Genomic DNA, 6,180 nt, shown 5'->3' on the forward strand with positions numbered 1-6,180 from the left:
CAGGGAGAGCTGGTCTCTCAGCCCCGGCCCGTTCGTACCCCTCTGGGGGGCCGTGGGCGGCGTTGGTCGGTGAGCCGGCGTGACTGTTCGCAGGGACCAGGTTTGCCGCCTGGCTGGATCCCCAGAGATGCTCCGGCTTTGATGCCGACGCCCGGGGACCAGCGAAGACATGGTCCTGGATCAGTGATGGCGAGACAGGCGTGGATGTGAGCTTCAGGAGCTCCGTCCTGGTGAAACCTTCCAGTATGTGGTGCAACCGTTGGCCTTTTCCATTAAGGGTAGTGTTTATTTTATAACCACTAGGGTTTTGTAGCTGATCACCAGGATGCACCAGGATGGCGTTATCCTGGGGGTTCTGCTTGTGCTCTCTGTGTGGTTTCACCCTGGATGTAAAGTAGGTGACAGGTACCTCTACCAGGCTGGAGAGCTGGGTGGGTCCTAGAGGCAATAAGGGCCCTGAGCACGTTCATAAAGTAGTGCTACAAGTGACTGACTCAGGACACTGGGAGGCTGGCGGCCACTGTCGCCCCGAGTGCTGTGCCTCCCGCTGCCTTCCACCGTGTGCCTGTGGCTGAGGGGTGTCTGTGGTCACGAGACCGGTAAATGGCTAGCATCACATCCACCCCTAGGTCTTAGGTCTCCTCCCCAGGCAGCTTTGTGGGGCTTCGGCCACAGTTCCTGCACTCGGGAGTCCTCAGGAGGACCAGACGGCTTCCTGGGTGCCACGACTTGCTGCAGATAGACGGCGTAACGGCGTCCTGGATGGTCCCAGAACACCAGGCGCCTGTGCTGACTCTTCCCCTCCTGGGGATTCTGCGCCCACCCTGCACCTCCACATTTGGTGGGGACTTGCCTGTGAGCTGCCCCCCACCCACACCCTTCTGAACACCCGCCTGCACAGCATCAGATGCAACTGCCCGGCTGGCCCGACCTGTGACCACCCCCTCTCCACATGGCCCCAGGGCAGCAGACAGCCTGTGTGGGCTCCATCCCCATTGCGTGGGCCTGGCTTCTCTCTGAATGGCTCCCTGATGCGTTGCGGCCTTGACACCTACACCGTGCGTGTGGCCAGAGAATCTTGCAGGGGCACAACGACAGCCTTCTCTGCCCCCAGACTCTTCTCCGGCATGGACGGTTTGTGTAGGGCACCCCTCACACAGTGCACAGCCTCACTTTGCCCTCACTGCCCCCCTACGTATTCACGGACACCATCTGTCTGTCAGCTGGGCTTTGGAGACCTGCGTCCTCTGCCTCCAGGCCACTGTCCACATGCTGCTCGGGGAGCTGCCCTGGCTGCTAGACATCCTCGCCTTTGGGGTGAGGCCTGCGGGGGGAGGGAGCAGAGTGACGTCCCCTGAGGTGTCTCCTCCTTTTGCTCTGGGAGGAAGAACTGGGCCCCGAAGCTGTTTCTAAAAGGCCTCTGGCATAACACCGCCTTCAGTGGTGGGCGCGATCACCTGGCACCGCAATTACCAGAGGCACACCTTGTTGACTTGGCCATCGGGCCACTGTCCCCGCGTGGGGTGGCTCCCAGTGCAGGGGCAGAGGTCTGTGCCTGCTTCAGGAGCTGTGTGGGGGGTGTCAGCTGCTAAGCATAGAGCGCAAGGGGCCCTCCGTTCAGCCCCAGCCCTGAACGCGTGCCTGCATCCACACTGCTGCTGTGGTGCCACCACCCCTGTTGGCTGGAACTGGGGTCAGGCCAGCAGTCGCTGCAGCGCGGCCAGCCCTCAGAGCAGCCTGTGCCCCTACGCACCAGATGCCCAGATGGCCCGGTGGCCCAATGCACACATCCCCCCCTCTTTATGGTGCGTGTCTCTGGGGGTGCAGACCAATACACTTGCTGATGATGCACTGGGTGGGACCCCCCCAAATGGCACTAGCCTCATCAAGCAGTGACCCCACGCAGCCTGTAGGTGCAGTCAGACCAGAACCAGCCGCATGCCAAAGTATCCTGAGCCTGCGCAAGTGGTAGACCTAGGCCCCACTGTCTGCAAGCTGCTGTGCCTGTCCCCACACTTGGGGGCCACACGTCCAGGCCACTGGCACCCTCCAGTCCTGTCTGGTAGCGGGAGGCCTGAGCCAGTAGGTGGCACCTGCCCACGTTCCGTCTCTCAGCAGGGATGAGGTGATGTGAACCACACGCAGGGGGTCTCAGCACGGCAGGATCCTCTCCCAAGGACTTGTCCCCTGGGTCTGGCCTTGGCTGCTGGCCCTGGCGGAGAGGATGGTGCTGGGCCAGCTCTGAGATGCCCCTTCACTCCACAGGTGACCGGGCAAAGTTACTTGACCTCGTCTCAGAGTAAGCGTCCGCGGGAGGGGAGACAGCTCTGACACCCAGGGGGGCCTGTGGGGCCGGTGCAAAATGGGACAGTGGGCGGCCTGAGCCAGTGACACGGCAGGCCTCCCCTGCACCCACCATGTATCACAGGCTCCCCTCCACGGGCCTTCCCGAGATGGGATCACCTGCAGCTCGGCAGATTTGTCTGTTTTAGACAACTACCCTGACTTTGCTTGACATTCAGAAACTGCTTTACTGTTGGGCGCCTGGGTGGCTCAGTGGGCTAAGCATGTGACTTTTGGTTTCGGTTCAGGCCCCAATCTCACGGTTTATGAGTTTGAACCCTACGTCCAGCTCCGTGCTGCCAGTGTGGAGCCTACTTGGGATTCTCTCTCCCACTCCCTCTCTGCCCCTCCCCTCCTTGCTTGCCAGCTCACTCTCTCAAAGTAAATAAGTAAACTTAAAATAGATACAGATTTTAAAAAAAGAAACTGCTTTACTAGTCTCTCGCTTTGCCCTGAAAGACACCTCGAGGACTTGGGTCAGCTGCAGACGAGGGCCTGGCATTGGGTCCCTGGCCACAGAGCTGCCAGAATGAGCCGCTTCCCTGAGACGGACTCAAGAGGTGTTGCAGATGACATCCACCCTGCTGCCCGTGGCTTCCCCGGAACCGCGTCTTCTAGGTTTGCGCAGAACAGTCTGAGCGAGCCTGTTATTTACGACTGTCGCTTCCGAGCTTGCAGAGGTTACGTACAGGCCGGTGTTCCGTGAGCTCTGCTTAACAGGGTAAAATCAGAGGCTCTGTGCTGGCTTTCCAGTCCTGGTATTTACCACTGCCAGTCATCCCCGGGGCAGGAAACAAGTCGGCATGTCCCCGTGGGGCTGCCAGGGCCACCGTCGCCGTGCCTGTTGTAAGCCCATGGGTCCCATGCCCTCCCCTGGGACAGAACGTTGACAGGCCTTCCCCCTGCCAGCCCAGGCCCTGCAGCGTTGACCGCTTGTCCTGTGGTCTCACCCCCTTAGGACGTGTCTGTGGCCTTGGGAGGGTTGTGGAGGGGTCTGACCCCCCAGAAGTCTGAGGCAGAGCCGCACACTGGCACTCGGCGGTCTCGCCTCGGGCCTCATGGTGCCCACGTGCAGGCCGGCCATCTGCCCAGAGCCGTGTCTTGCTCTCTGAGGAGCCTGGTCTCAGGACCCGAGTGTGCCCATGGCCCAGAGTTGCCAACATGCCTGTGCATCAGTGGCCCAGTGATGGAGACCAGCCCCAGCTCTGGCCTCTACCAGTAGAGAACCCACAGGTCACGGTGGTATCGGGGACGACACTAGACGGCGGGTCCCTGTCTGGTGGGGGTGTTTCCTCCCCCCTCCTCCCCGGGCCCTCTTCAGGGTCCCACCCAGAAGGGATCAGGGCACCCCACACGCACCAGTCTTTGACTTCCTGCCGCAGTCTCACTATGCCTGCCGCGTCCCCCAGAGGCCCGGCCCACACTGCCCACCGGCCCGCCCGCGTGGTAGGAGCCTGGCAGTGGGGCCTGCGGCAGCCGTTTCTAGGCCAGCAACCAGCCCGTTGGTCTCACCAGCAGCCCAGTTAGCGCAGCTAATTTCAGCACGGTGTCTGGTCTCCCAGGACCTGCTCTGGGTGCCTGCAAGGTGGCGGTCAGCTAGAGGACGAGCTGTTACTGCTTCCCCCTGCGCAGCATCCCAGGAAGGTGAGAAATGCGAGTCCTTACAGGCGTGAGAGCAGACGTGCGCGACCGGTTCCGCCACATGAACTGGTGGCCTCTGTGACGTGGGGCTGTGGTCAGCACGAGGACCACAGCAGCAGGTGTCCGCCTGGCAGCAGGTGTGGCCGGCGCCCAGAGGCCAGAGACAGCACAGCAGTGATGTTCAGGGAGGGCCTGTGCCCCCCACAGCTGCCACCTGTAGGCCTGGCTCCCACCGTCCTGACGACCCACAGTGCTGCCCAGCTGCGCCCAGGTGCCCCTGCCGTGTACTTCCTGCGTCGGTCGCAGCTGTGACCACAGCGGACCCGGGTCTCAGCAGGGCTTCCCCCAGTGGACTCTCCAGAAGCCGTCTGGTGTGGGTGCCCTGTTCTGCCTGTGCAGCCTGGAGAGAAGACACGACTGTGTGGCAGGATCTGCCCGGCCCGGGGGTCAGTCCAAACCTGGAACCAGTCCCGAGAGCCGAAATAATGCGGTGCCCTTGGCTGCCCACCCCGTGTGAGCAGCACCACAGGCCACAGGAGAGCCCTGGGCAGCCGGAGCAAAACAGTGTGCGGGGCCTCGAAGGCAGGTGAGCACAAACGGGCCTCAGCGGGGGGAGCGAGGCCAGCACTGCCGGCCATCTGCCCTGGCAGGATGGCAGTGCCCTGGGCTCTAAGCCCCCATCCCCCTAAATCCATAATAAAAATAATCCCACATTTGCCTGATCTGCCCCAGTTCCAGAATCGTCTCCTGATGTGTCATCGTGTTGATGCGTGACAGCAGTCCAGGGAGGCACAGCTGACCCCATTTCACAGAATTGCACCAGGGAGGGTTCGGGAGCCCAAGGGGGCAGGGGACACCCCATCCTGCCTTCTAGGTGAGGACACCTGACCTTTCATAGGCCCCCAGCCCAGAGCTCCTGCCAAGAGCCTGGTCTAGGCCTTTGCGAGGATCATGACTGGGAAGCTGGGCACTGCTGGTTCCTGCGGCTGCCGTTGCTGCCTGGGGGCCCCCCACCCAGGATGCAGCCTGGCGCCTGCGTCACTCAGTAGCCCCAGGGGCACAGTTCCCCTGAGAGCAGGACAGCAGGGCCTACCACACACACCCAGAGCATCACGGCTGAGGGGAACTGGATGTGGTCCCAGCCCCGACGGCACCTTCTGCCCTGAGGGGCAGAAGGCAGAGGGACTGTCTGCTTGGGCCCCATCGCGGGCCGGGTGAGGAGCCTGACAGAGAGGTGATGGGCCCCCTCCCTCCTCGGAGCCCCCAGAGCCACTCAGCCTGGGCTTGGGCACCCCCGAGCCAGACACCGCCTCCTGAGGCAGGACACTGCCAGGGAACCCCTGGGCCCACGAAGAGCAAGTCTGGCTGTCTCTGGCTTAGGGTAAACTGAAGCATGGACATACCTCCCCGCCCTCAGGGCAGCTACCCAGTCTACCCGCTGCTGGCCGGGGCATGGGGCACAGGCCCAGATGCCCTCAAGGGGACAGGCTCACTCCTGTGGGTGGCTCAGCTCCAGGGGAGGGCTGCCCACAGACCCTTCAGTTGGCACTGCTGAGACCTCAGAGGGGTACAGTGTCCTGACCCTGTTATCCATACCTAGTCTATGATTCAGCCCATCAGGGGCGCGGAGGGCTGGGGCACAATCTAATGGCTGTAAGTCTCTGGTGGCAGCACCACACGGCAGCCCAGGAGCCCACCCAGCCCTGTGGGAGACCACTGCCCAGGGCCAGAGCTGACCCACGTTGCCTACCCCTGCATCTCCCACCCCCAAGGGCTGGCAGACCATGTAGGGTCAGGCGCAGTCCCTGGAGGAGGAGGGGAGGCAATGGGGGCGGTGCCAGAGCCTGGCCCCCAGGTGGCAGGAGTGGGCGGGGCACCTGCCCGGGCTCTGCCCGCTTATGTGCCCGCTCACTCATTCACTTGGTCTTCGCTGTCACTCACCATCACTTGGTCCTTGTCACTTGGCCCTTGCTGGCACCGTCCAAGGTAGGTCTGATCAATTGGCCCCCTGTGCAGAGCAGGAAACCGAGGCCGGGAGGGATTCTGGGACTCGCCCAGATCCCACCGGGCTGACCTGGACCATCCTAACCCCCAGATGGCCCTGCCTCTTGGTCTTATGGCCGAGGGCAGCTGCCCTGCGTCTCCCAGCAGGCCCGACCCCACCAGTGGGGAGAACCCCCTCGGTCTTCGGGAGGG

At 62.7% G+C, this 6,180-nt stretch overlaps 1 protein-coding gene across 2 annotated transcripts in view; it reads left to right on the forward strand.

Moving 5' to 3' along the window:
• Positions 1-4,250: 4,250 nt before the first annotated feature.
• The window catches only part of GNG13 (G protein subunit gamma 13), a 4,032-nt gene continuing 2,102 nt past the window's right edge, over positions 4,251-6,180 (forward strand). Inside the window, exon 1 of one of the 2 annotated variants that reach the window (XM_040459507.1) lies at positions 4,251-4,255. The gene's annotated coding sequence lies outside the window, so the exon portion shown is untranslated. Of the gene's footprint in view, positions 4,256-5,839; positions 5,971-6,180 lie in introns of those variants that run through there. The other variant, XM_040459506.1, reaches the window with a different exon arrangement.

The sequence above is a fragment of the Herpailurus yagouaroundi genome, unplaced genomic scaffold (genome assembly GCF_014898765.1).
Source record: "Herpailurus yagouaroundi ecotype Mexico unplaced genomic scaffold, PumYag 222, whole genome shotgun sequence".
In the NCBI taxonomy this organism is placed as follows: Eukaryota; Metazoa; Chordata; class Mammalia; order Carnivora; family Felidae; genus Herpailurus; species Herpailurus yagouaroundi.